The sequence below is a fragment of the Dipodomys spectabilis genome, unplaced genomic scaffold, assembly GCF_019054845.1.
Source record: "Dipodomys spectabilis isolate Male_0828 unplaced genomic scaffold, ASM1905484v1 ptg000578l, whole genome shotgun sequence".
Taxonomy (NCBI): Eukaryota; Metazoa; Chordata; class Mammalia; order Rodentia; family Heteromyidae; genus Dipodomys; species Dipodomys spectabilis.
Genome location: NW_024871255.1, coordinates 220495 through 232624, shown reverse-complemented (window position 1 = coordinate 232624; position 12130 = coordinate 220495). Strand labels below are relative to the sequence as shown.

General features: G+C 37.5%; 1 non-coding gene across 1 annotated transcript; it reads right to left on the bottom strand.

The window, feature by feature from the left end:
• Positions 1 to 8105: 8105 nt before the first annotated feature.
• LOC122100486 lies at positions 8106 to 8212 on the bottom strand. The gene has a single exon (XR_006146171.1). It is a non-coding gene; the product is annotated as a U6 spliceosomal RNA (small nuclear RNA).
• Positions 8213 to 12130: the final 3918 nt, after the last annotated feature.

Below are 12130 nucleotides of genomic sequence, written 5' to 3'. Positions count from 1 at the left end.
GTCTTATGAGGCAGATTCCAGACAAGCCCCCAGAAATGTTTTATGGACTTGGGACCCCCGAAACACCACCAGAGACCACAACCAATGCGAACAGCAAAAGAGTCGTTTATTTGCAAGCTCAAGCTTGGTCCTCTGCACACTGGGTAACCAGTGACACAAAGAGTCCCCGAGCACAAAATCAGCACAGCTTTTATAGTATTGAACATACAAGTTTAGGGAATTTCCACACAAGCAGTTACATGATTGGTTTGAGTCCACTCTAACCTCACTGACCTTTCTCTGAACTATTGGGATTTTCTGTTCCTGAAACACTTGGGCAACAGCAGGGTTGGTGACAACCTATGTTTTTTTTCTCTCTCTCTTGGGGTTACTCTGAGGGCAGACTAGCACAAGATGGTGGGGTTAATCTCAAATTGAACTTACTTTGGCTCTTCAGCCTGAATAAAACATAGCATACCACATACAAAGCTTTGGTAAAACACAGATCTGTCTTACAGTGTTGGACCAATAGAAGTGTATGCCTAGTGCTGTTGCAGGTGTGTCTTAAGGTGTATGGAGTTTTTCATCCTGATGATCTTGCAATGATGAAATTGACCATCTACACAATTACCTGAGAAGATCCCTGCTGAGACCTCTATTAAGTAACAGCTAAATAAAGAGCAATATTTACAATGAAATATATTGAACAACCAGACATCATGACCAAAATTAGTTTTACCTGATTCAGTGTATTTTTTACACTCTATATCACATGTACAAGTTCCTCATTCCTTTCTGTCTCATTATGTTGTCTTTCCTTATTTTTGTTTTTATTTTCAGAACCATGGTATGATAGGGCATTTCTTATATTTTTTTCTTCTAGTCTTCAGAAAGTCTGCAGTTAAATAGGCTTAAGTTCCTTTTGTTAGAAAATTAAAAGCACATTGGATGGGGTCTTCATCATTATTTTGTTATGATCTCAAACACGTTTTTATTTCTGGCATTTTACCTGTGTAATCTCACTTCAGTGTTTTCCAAAGGGCACTTTAGTGGAAGGAGGAAATTCAAAGTGGATTCTGGTAGAGAATTTCTGTTACTAAATACTCTTGTACATAGTAAGGTAGGCAACTCCAAAATTATTCATTAGAGAGATGAGTTGAAAAACATCTCTTTACACACTAATACTCTTTCCTCAACAAAACCACAGGATTTAAAATAACGAATATTTTTTGAAGTTAATGGCACAAATGTGCACAAATTTTCTAGAAATAAAATGATCACTCATGATCACTGATACTTCAAAGAATGCTTTCCAATAAGAGGAATCCCCTTCAGACATTTTCACACAATGTGTATCTACCTGGTAACAGAACCTCAAACTAGACTAAAGTATCCAATAGCTATTTAATTTTTGTTGCCTTTTTGCCATACTGCTTTCTTATCATATTGATTAGTATGAATTCTATGGCCAGTATAAAATCGCATTTGTAATAAAAGTTACTAGATGGGACCATCATGGGTGAGCTGGTGTGGGGTTTATGGTGGAGCCCTGTGTGATTCAAGGGAGGAGTTTGTATTGGCACAGTCTCTGTGGTGGAGCAGGGCGGGGCTTTGAGGGTGAAGCCCAGTCTGTGTAGGGCTTTGAGACAGGATGGAGGGGACAGGAAGGACTAGACTTGTTAGGGGCGGGGACTCTTGTGGAGTAGGCGGGATTGAACATGGAGGCTGGCAGGTGGGCAGGTTTTCAGTGGAAGAAGATGGGGTCACTGGGGAGGAGGCTGTTTGGGACAGAGCTTTGAGAAGGAAGAACAAGGCTACAAAGGAGGAGATTACTTAGAGGAGGGGTGCTGGTAGAGCCACTGTGACCCCTTGTGGGATATGTAGGGTGAGGTTTCCCATAAGGCAGGGAAGGGAATGGAGGCAAGAGGCTGTCAGAAGGTGGGGATTCTGGTGTAGGAATGCAGAGCTATGAGAGAGAGGCTTTTCAAGTTTGGTTTTGAGAGGGCCCGGTGGTACCAGGAAGACGTGGGCTAGTAAGGGGCAGGGTTTCTGGTGGAGAATGGCAGGCCTTAGGGAAGTGTGTTAGGGTGGAGGTGGGGTTTCTTGCAGAGCAGGATGTAGTCACAATGTATGGAGGAGTTTTTCAGGACCAGAGCTTTGTGAGAGCAGTGCACTAGACTAGTTCGGATGGGGTTTCTTGGGTAGCCAGTTACCACTTCTAAAAGAAAAATCAGGTTGGGTGGGGATTTCAGTGTTGCAAGGCAGGACATGGACTTTGGACAGGGTTTTCAGTAGGGCAAAGAAACCTTCAAAAAGGGACTATGGAGGGACAAGGATTTACAGTTCAGCCTGCTGAGACTTCCAGAGGGAGGCCAACTGGTGCAGTGGTTTCCAGTGGAGCAATGTGGGTGTCGAGAGATTGGATAGTGTAGTGGGGGTTTTCTAGTGGGGTTTATCTGGAGCAGGACAGAGCTTGGAGACATGTGGCTAGTTGGAGGAGGGCTTTGAGAAGGAATGGAAGGGCTACAATGGTGTAGGATAATTATGGGCATGGTATCTGGTGGTGTAGTGTGTGGATCTGAGGAAGGAGCCAATAGGGGGTGGGAGCAAGGCAGGGCATTGAGAGAGTAGATGTGGGAGGTGGAGAGGCTTGTGGTGGAGCAGGGCTGGCTTTCCAGGCAGGAGATGGGCTATGTGAGAACCTTCTGGCCTAGCAAGGTGCGGTTTCAAGGACAGTTATAGGCAGGTGGAGGGTTTTTGGTGTAGCATGATGGGCTTTGTAGGAAGAGGTAGGTTCAGGGCTGTGTTTGTGAGGTTAGGCCACTTAGAAGTAGGCTAGTTATGGGAGGAGTTTCTGATGAAACCAGGAGGGGCTTGAGGGAGAAGGATGATTGGGGGTGGGGTTGAAAGGAAAGGGAGGAGCTTGCAGGTACTAGGATATGGGAGCAATAAGACTATGCAATACTAGAGTAGTTAGGGGCAGTAGTTGCAGCAGGGTATCTGATGGATGAGGTGGGGATTCGAGGGAGGAGCCCAATGTAGGTGGAGTTCTTGGATGTGGCCTGGTTTCTGGTGGTGCAGAGCAGGGATTCCGGGAAGGGGAGGAGTGGAAGAGGGATTTCCCTATGGCAGAGGAGGGCTTTCAGGAAGGAGTCTGGTTTCAGTCAGGCCTTTGAAAGTTTATAGCAGGGCTACCAGGGGGTAGGTTATTTAAGGTTGGGCTTTTTAAGAAAGAGGCTGACTGGACTTGTGTTTCTAGTGGATCTAGTCAAGTTTTATGGGAAGCAGTGATAGGAAAGTGGCAAACCTTAGTGAAGATTGGGGCTACAAAACATAAAAATTTACTATTAATAAATACAATATAGGAACACCATTTTCTGTCAGTGTAGAATTATATTACTTTTATATATGCGAGAGATACTGGAGAAAGTAACCAAGTAATAATTGCTTCCTAGTGAAATTTTTCATTATTCCAGTTGAGTGAAAATAAAACCACAGGTCACCTCAGGCTCAGAGGCACACAGGAGACTAAGACACATGAAGCATTGGACTTGATTCCCTATCACCACCATTACGGACCACAAATAAAAAGTTTAAAATTTCTCACTTGGTCATAATGGACACTATTGTGTTAAAATTGTGAATGAATAGAATGTATACTTTGACCATTTTAGAAATCCTAAAGGTAAGTAGTAATGTTTTAACTTTATACAATATTGGAAAGGATACTAAAAATAATTAGGAAAAGATCAAATTGCAGGCACAATGTTCGTTCTCCACCATCAATTCTAAAGAATTTAAAATTTAATTTTAAATTCTAAAGAATTTAAAACCAGAAAATTACTATATAGTGAGGTTGCAGCATGGTTTCTTTTCAGTCATCAAAATGGTGACTTAAGCAATGTGTCTTTATCATTGGATGCATCGATGTTAAAACTTCTAAGAATGTGAAACTATACAGACCCTGAAGAAACTCAGAAGGAGCTGTGAAATGATGTTGGAATAAAATTAATGACTAATTAGAGTAGGAATTGATCTTCACTAGGCCAATACATACTTTCCAGAAGAAAAGGCTACATTGATAAATAAACAGTGAAAAGGATGCAGGCAGGCAGACCTTGAAGTAAACATTATCCAATGAACAACACCTACGGAGGCATGATTGCAGTCTTCTTTTACCTAAGTTACAGTTATTGATTTATGTACTTCCCTGATGCCAAATAACAAAGCCATGAAAATGCAGTAATCATTTTCAAGGCATTAGAATTTACAGAAAGAATTCAATGAATGTATTGTTAGAAAGTAAAGATAGATGTCTGAGTTCAAGAGTGAAGAGAATATCCCCAATCTCTGGCCCTCCACTGTGAGAGGGGTACAAGCCGAAGCACAAGGAGAATGGACAGAAGTACAGTAGTGCATACCAGTAGTTCGCAAGATGCAATGATGAATGTAATGGGAGAAAATCAACAAGATCATCACAGGACTTAGAACAAATGGAATGAGAGAGAAAGAGGGAGAGAAAAATGGGAATATTTCAAGAGTTTAAAAGTGAACATGTCTGCCAGGACTATCCTAAGCATATATTAATTAATAAAAATGAGGGAAACCATGGAACCTATGTTTCTTTGAATCTGGCTTACTTCACATAATATGATTGTTTTCCAAGTCTTTCCATTTTCTTAAGAAAGGAGTTGTGTCATTCTTTGTGATAGAAGCATAAAATTCCATTGTGTATATATATCACATTTTCTTGATCCTGTCATCTATTGAGGGGCATCTTGATTGGTTCCATATCTTAGCTATAGCAATAATGCTGTAAAAAACATAGTTGTAAATTTTGTGTGGTTTAGATTGAGATCATTTCCACAAGTGCCCAGGAATGGGATTGCTGGTTCCAGAGCTATGTACATTTGACCTTACAAAATGATGTTAATTGAAATGAACTCTAAGCCATAGAAACAACAAGTCTTTTTTCAGATATCAACCTTGATGTAGGTAAAGTAGTGTATCTAGGTCTTATTTTTATTTCATTTGCCTTTTTCCATTGGTTTATCCCTGGAAATCTCTGTCTTGATTCTGGTACCTTCCATCTTGTATATACATTTACCTGATTTGGAGAAGGAAAGGGAAAAAATATAGTGACGAAAGATGTACAAAGACTGACCCATTGCAACAATGATATTCACACGACACTATATTGGAAATGAACTTTACAACTTTGGAGTGAGCGGGAGGTGTGGAGGGTGGGAAGGGATATGAGAATAACAATGGAGTGGGTAACACTATTCAGCAAGGAATGTACATTACTCATGTAACTGTAACCACTCTGTATAATATTTTTGAAATAAAATAAAATATAAAAATTTAACCTATCTACGAAAAAAATACCCTTTTCAAAATAATACATCTGTCACAGTACTTGTGAGGAATTCTAGACTCAAGCTGTTAGACCTGGAAAGGGATAGATTGGGAAGCCATCTCAAACAGCAGACAAAAGGATGAGAGCTATACTCTGGAAAGGTCAGTCAAGGGAAGACAGGGATATGAGTTATTACCTCAAGAGTATGTAATTTAGAGCTGTTGGACACTAAAAGATTAAGACTTTGTAGACAAGATACATGTCTGTGTTATGGTTGTAATGACTATTGCTCCCTTCTGCTCCTGAACAATAAGGGATTCAATTATCACTATGTATGCAAACAATATCTCATATCAATAGTTGTAACCACCAGCAAGATTAATGCCTTAGTTTGTGGACATACCTGTAGCCACTGACAACCCCCCTACCCCCCACCCCACCCCCGTAGTAGAAGGAATATAAAGCATGTGAAGCAGGATTTAAGGATCCAGAAGCTGGCAATGAGGCTTTTGGTCCTCTGGTGTCTTCTTTCCTATTACTTCCTGTGATTTCTCAGTTCTTTGGCCAGGTATCCCATCATCTTTTCTGTCCCATGGTTGTGGTTAGCGACAGTACTGATATTCGGAACACCTCAAAAAAAAAAAAACTATGGAAAAACACTTCCTCAAAGAAGATTGACAAACGTATAGGAGCACCTGGAAAGATACCAAATATCAGCACTCATACTGTGATCCTCTAGCAAAAAAGTACAATTCAGGAGTATCTTAACTTCTGATAATACAAGAGATGGATAATTGTCCCTTTTGTATATTTGGTATTGCATAATTTTTTAGAAACACATTTACATTATGAAATAATGTTATTTATTTCATAAGTCACAGACCATGTCACTGGAGTGATGACCCTAATGTCTTATCTCAGTTTCCTGATTCAGACTTAGATGATTGTGAATTGCCTAACTATGAACATTTGTTCATGAAACTCAACAACACAGAATGAAGTGTCAGGGTCAGGCCATTCCATACCTGTAAGGATTTTTACATATATTAGCATAATATACACCTACACTGCTCAGCACTCACAGCACATTGGTATGTTATAATTATCTTCAGATCAGAATAAACACTAGAGCTTAAAGTAGAATGATGGGCTATACATTTTCAACGCAAGAGTGATGATCACACCCTGCAATTATTCTCAGTGGAGAATCCTTCCTATACATTTCACTGACTTAGCTTCTACTCTGTGCTTTACCATTATCAGACAGGGTCACACTGTATCGAGCCACAATACTGCAGCAATCTTAGATGCCTTTGAATTTTACCTTCAATCTTGATACCAAGGTCAACTCTGCAACTCTAATCACATAGTTGACACCCGAACTTTTCAAGCCTGGTTAAAAATTCAGCTATCACTGCTCATTGCCAGTGTTAAAGATCTCACTCCTTTTGATTTGTTGTGCATCTTCTTGTATTTCCAACACTGCCTTAGATGTTGGTTTTTGAAGTAGAGCTTTTAGTTTGCATTTGATTTATGGAGGTGTTAGTGATGCCGGTTGAACTACATATATTATAATGTAAGTAATTTGATGTTTTGACATATGAATTTAATTTTGGCAATTGAAGAAGTGAATACACATCACTCACAAAAATTTCTTTATGTGTATTGGTATTACTTTATTGTGAACTTCCTAAAAGCCAGCCATGGGAGCACATGTCCCTAATCCCATCACTTCTGTGACTGAGACAAGGCGTGAAAGGTCCAGACCATTTGGCACTTCATAGTGAGAACCTTTCTACAGAGAAGGGGAGAGAATAGCAAAAAGAGCAAATAAATCTTCCCACAGTTTTGTTACATATTATTTACACTTAGCCATTAAAACCACTATAATAGTATTTTTTTTATGACTTCTTACCTACTCTTTTTCTGTTCTGAGCTGTTTTGTTTATGGATCTCTAAGAAATCATATAAGAATCGCATAAGAAATCTATATAAATCATATAAGAAATCATAAAAAATAGTTTTGTTGGGATTTTTAATCCAAAAGGAATAATTTCAGGAAAGTATTAAGCACATAAAATGTAATGCAGAGCTGGGAAGGTGGCCCAGTGGTAGAGCGCTTTGAGGTAGATTTGTTCTCCTTAAGCAATTACTCCAGGAATAATAAACAGTGGAAGCTGAATGATGTTCATTCAGGTATTTCTTTAGAAATTAAACCAATCTTTATTGGGTATAAAGATCACTTACAATGTCATTACCTACACCCTTTTCATTTAAAAATATTTATATTCTGTAGCAATGTCATTGTCGTTATATATTATTGAAAATAAGAGAACCCATGGGACCTATGTTTCTTTGGAGTTGGCTTACTTCACTTAATAAATTTTTTTCCAAATCTTTCCATTTCCTAACAAATTGGGCAATGTCATTCTTTCTGATGGAGGTATAGAATGCAATTGTATATATAAATACCACATTTTCTTGATCCATTCATCTACTGAGGAGCATCTGGGTTGGTTCCATATCTTAGCTATGGTAAATAATGCTGCAATAAACATAGTTGTGCTGGTAGTTTTAGTATGGTCTTGTTTGTGATCCTTTGGGTAAATGAACAAAAGTGGGATTGCTGGGTCATAGGGGAGCTTTATGTGGAGTCGTTTCAGGAAACTCCATACTTCTTTCCAAAGTGGTTGAAGAAGTTTACACTCCCACCAAGAATGCAGTAGGGTTCCCTTGTGGCCCCATCCCCTTCAGCATTTGTTGTTGTAAAAATATGGACTGCTTCACGAATTTGAAAGTCATCCATGTGTATGGGCCATGCTAATCTTTTTTGTATCATACCGATGTTAGTGTATGGGCTGCCGGATTAAGCACAGAACATTTTTTATATAGAAAGTGTAATTGATTTTCTTAAACTAGACAATTCCACAAAAAAGTAAGTTCAAAAGAATTTTCATGAAATTTTAGAATCATGCATTTCTTACACAAGCACATATTTTTGATGTTGGCATAATTTGTGGAGGGGAAGGGAAAAATGTTTAAATAGGGATACAGGTAGACCCATTGCAACGGTGAAAGGAACTTCACAACTTTGGCACCTCTACTACTGCCATACCTGCAGATTGTAATTTGATTGCTTATTTTGAGGTAGAATCACAATGCCTGGGCCTGCTTGGACTGTGGTCATCCTAACACAATCAAAATACATTGCACCCAGCAAATGGTTAGAGTTTCCTGAAACTTCTTTTTTTTTTTGTCTGGGCTTGCCTGGAACTGAAATTCTCTAATCTCTGTTTTCTAAGTAGATACTATTACAGGTTTGAGTCACTTTATCCAGTAAAAGTATACAATTTCAAGATATCTTGATATTGCCTATATTTGTGCTTAACATATATAGCTAACCTTAATTTTCTCCCTCTTTTGTTTAATACTCTGAGTTGAAAACATTGACTTTCTTGCTATACATGGCTTTGTTTTGGGTGGAATCCCATCACAATCCAAAAAATCTCCCAAAAGTTTATGTCAAATCATGGAAAAGAAGGCTGCAGGTTAGGAAAAAAAAAACACTGATCCTTAACTTACATTTGCAGTATATTTATAGTGTTAGTCAATACTTTCTGAAGTATGAGAAGAGAAGGAAGAGAGAAATGTGAAAGATGTCAGGTCTCTGCGGAATTTCTGTAGTTGTCACTTCATGTTATATTCTTCCTTAAAAATTGCTTTATTAAAACCCTCTGAGTGAATATTGGTTGGGCTGTTTTGTAACCTTACCCAAGAAATGACGCTGATTTTAGAAGGCTGATGATTTGGTAAATAAAGCAATAATGAGAATGAGCACTGATATTGTCACAGAATGAGCCGACAAGGTTCATTGCTGAACAGCAAAAGAAAGCAGTTTCAAGTCCGATGATGCACATTGGAACATATACAGATAGATACATATATGTATACGTATACAAACACACGTGAAAAAGTATATATCCAGTAGAATATAGAGAGAAAGTTGGTGTGACAAGTATTAAACTATATCAAACTGGTTTCAGGAAAGGTAAAGTAAAATATCAATAGTTTAGCATAGATTTTGCATAGATTTGTAAAGGATGAAAATTCTTTCCTCATTTTATACTTTACAAATATCTTTAGTACATTTTAAGTTTTTTTTATATTGTAGTTGGAACATCTATATAATGCTGAGAATTGGAATTACATAAAGTATGCAATATGAATAGGCCAGCCAGTATAGGAAAGTTCATGAGATTCTTATTTCCAATTAACCACCAGGAGAAATGGAGTTCCAGTTCAGATTTTATGTAGAGCACTGGCCTTGAACACAAAAGCACCAATCAGGCTGTGAGTTTAAGCCCTAGGATCTACAGAAACAAAAACACAAAATATAACTTGGAGTTAGATATTTTATAATGAAGCATTTTTATATACTCTACATTGTTAGAAAGACTAGATTTCTGTGATGTCTTTATAACCTATCATAATAAGTGATATTGTCCATTTATTAAGCAGAAAGGCTTACTCAGATTTATAAGTTTGAAGGTTTCAGTGTATGTTCAGTTGGTTTTATTGCTTTGGTGGCCTGTGACAAGACAATGTCAAGGTGAGGAGTATGTCAAAAAGAAATGTTTTTGATCTAGAATGATTAAAAGAGAAAAGAAAGTAGATGAGTGTGCATGTTCTCAGAGGTTTCACTCTGAAGAACTTAATCTCCAGAAGAACTATGCAGGTATTCTCCACAGTCTGGGAGGAAATGGAAAGTCATTTTTCTTTAACACATAGGTCTTTCTGGGGCATTCTAAATTCAAATGGCAACATCCTCACCAGTGATAACGAATTGTCCAGGGGGGGAAGCAAATAGATATTTCTATAAATTCCAATCAGATCTCAGCAGACTAAATATTTTATGGAATTCCTATTAAAATACTTTCTTGCAGGCTGACTGCGTCTTCATACTACATATTTGTATATCTGTATGTATGTGTGGGTTTGAATAAACTAATATAGCAATGTGGCAAATTAAAGTATTAGTAAGGCCTTTCTCTTCTCATATCATGAAAGCCTGCCACAATTCTCAATCAAATCCCATTCAAGATTCAAATTTTAATGCTGTCCCAAAACTTCTGTATGCAAACCCAGGTACATTCACTTCATTTAAGACGGCAATGATATATGAAAATTTTAAGTCTTCCATGGAAAAAAATTGTATTAACCGAAGTTAGCCAGGCCCAAAGAAACTTAGGTCCATTGTTTCCCTTAATTGCAATAGCTAGTATATGTCTGAGTCATGCAAAAAGTCAGATAAGTTGATGTTAGGGAAATGAACCCTAATATATGTATTCAAATGTTTTTTTTTTCTTTTAGGTGATTGTTTCTAACACATTTATAAGATTATTTCTTTGTTGCTTTGTATGTCCCTCTCCCATGGTATAACCCCTGCTTTCACTGTATTTGAGGTTGGAAAAATTTGTGAAGGGGAGGGGAAAAAAGAAATGTTTAAATAGGGGTACAAGTGGATACATTCCAACAATGAGATGTACAAGTCGTTATATGGAAAAACGAACTTTACAACTTTGGTGGGGGCGGGGATGAGGATTGGGTAGAGGAGCAGGGGAGGGAGGATGGGAAGGGATGGGAAGAGTAAACAAAGGAGGAAGCTACAGTGCTTGATAAGAAATGTACTCATTATCTTGCCCATGTAATTGTAACCCCTCTGTACAGTATTTTCACAAGAAAAAAAGAAACAAAGCAAAATTTAACTCTTCCAATTACGTTGTCACCAAGGAAACATGTACAATATTTCCTTAAAAAATATCTAGATTGTAGAACTTTAGCCAGAAAATTGAAGGAGTATACATTATAGGATTTAATTTAAATATTTAGTCACTGAAATGGATATTCTATATCCACAACTTAGAGCCCTTTCAAAATACATAATTGCAAACCTCATCTATTACCATCTTCTGTGAAGACAGTCCTTGCTGAAAACGAACCAGATGTGGTAAACCAATTAAAATGTACGCCATTGTCAAATGCTGTTGTTTTAAAGCATGGAAGTGATAGAACAATTAATGCCAGTGAACAGATGGTTCTAAGGAGTATGGATAGTGATTACTTTGGACTCTAGGTGGAAAAATCCACAGATGTTTCAGATTGTGCTTCGTTTTGGCATTTGTGAGATATACTTTAAAAAGCACAATGAATGAAAGCATGTTGTTTTATAAAGATTTTCTGACTGACAAACCAGGGAAAGAAAACTTATTGAAATATTTCAAATGAGAAGACAGACAATAGGGTGGGTAAGATGTGGTATGCAGCTTTAAATACAGACTGAAGCAAAACAAAGAATGGGAAAATTTTTTTCCTTAAAAGCTTTCTGGGTGTATTGTGCTATACACTATAATGATGAAATGATCATTTCTTTGGAAAAGTCATGAAAAAAAATTGTCATCTGTTGAATTTCTTTATAAAGTGAATCTTAAATGACAAGAATGAAGAAATTTAAATATGTTAATAAAACATTATCAAGTATTACTTTAATTTTTGATTAAAAGTTAAAGCAAACCGGCAGACTACTAGTCCATTAACATTTATGTTTCCTGTCATATTTATTTTCCTTTTGTTCCTCTTTTTTGGGTGGTGATATTTTTTTTCAGAAAGGCAACCTAGTCTTAACCATTACCCACAAAATTTATGCTGTCATAGAATCAGAGTTTTTTTTTTTATTAAATTAAGACAATAGTAGGCTCATTTTATGCCAAACCAAAACATAAACACCAAAAACAT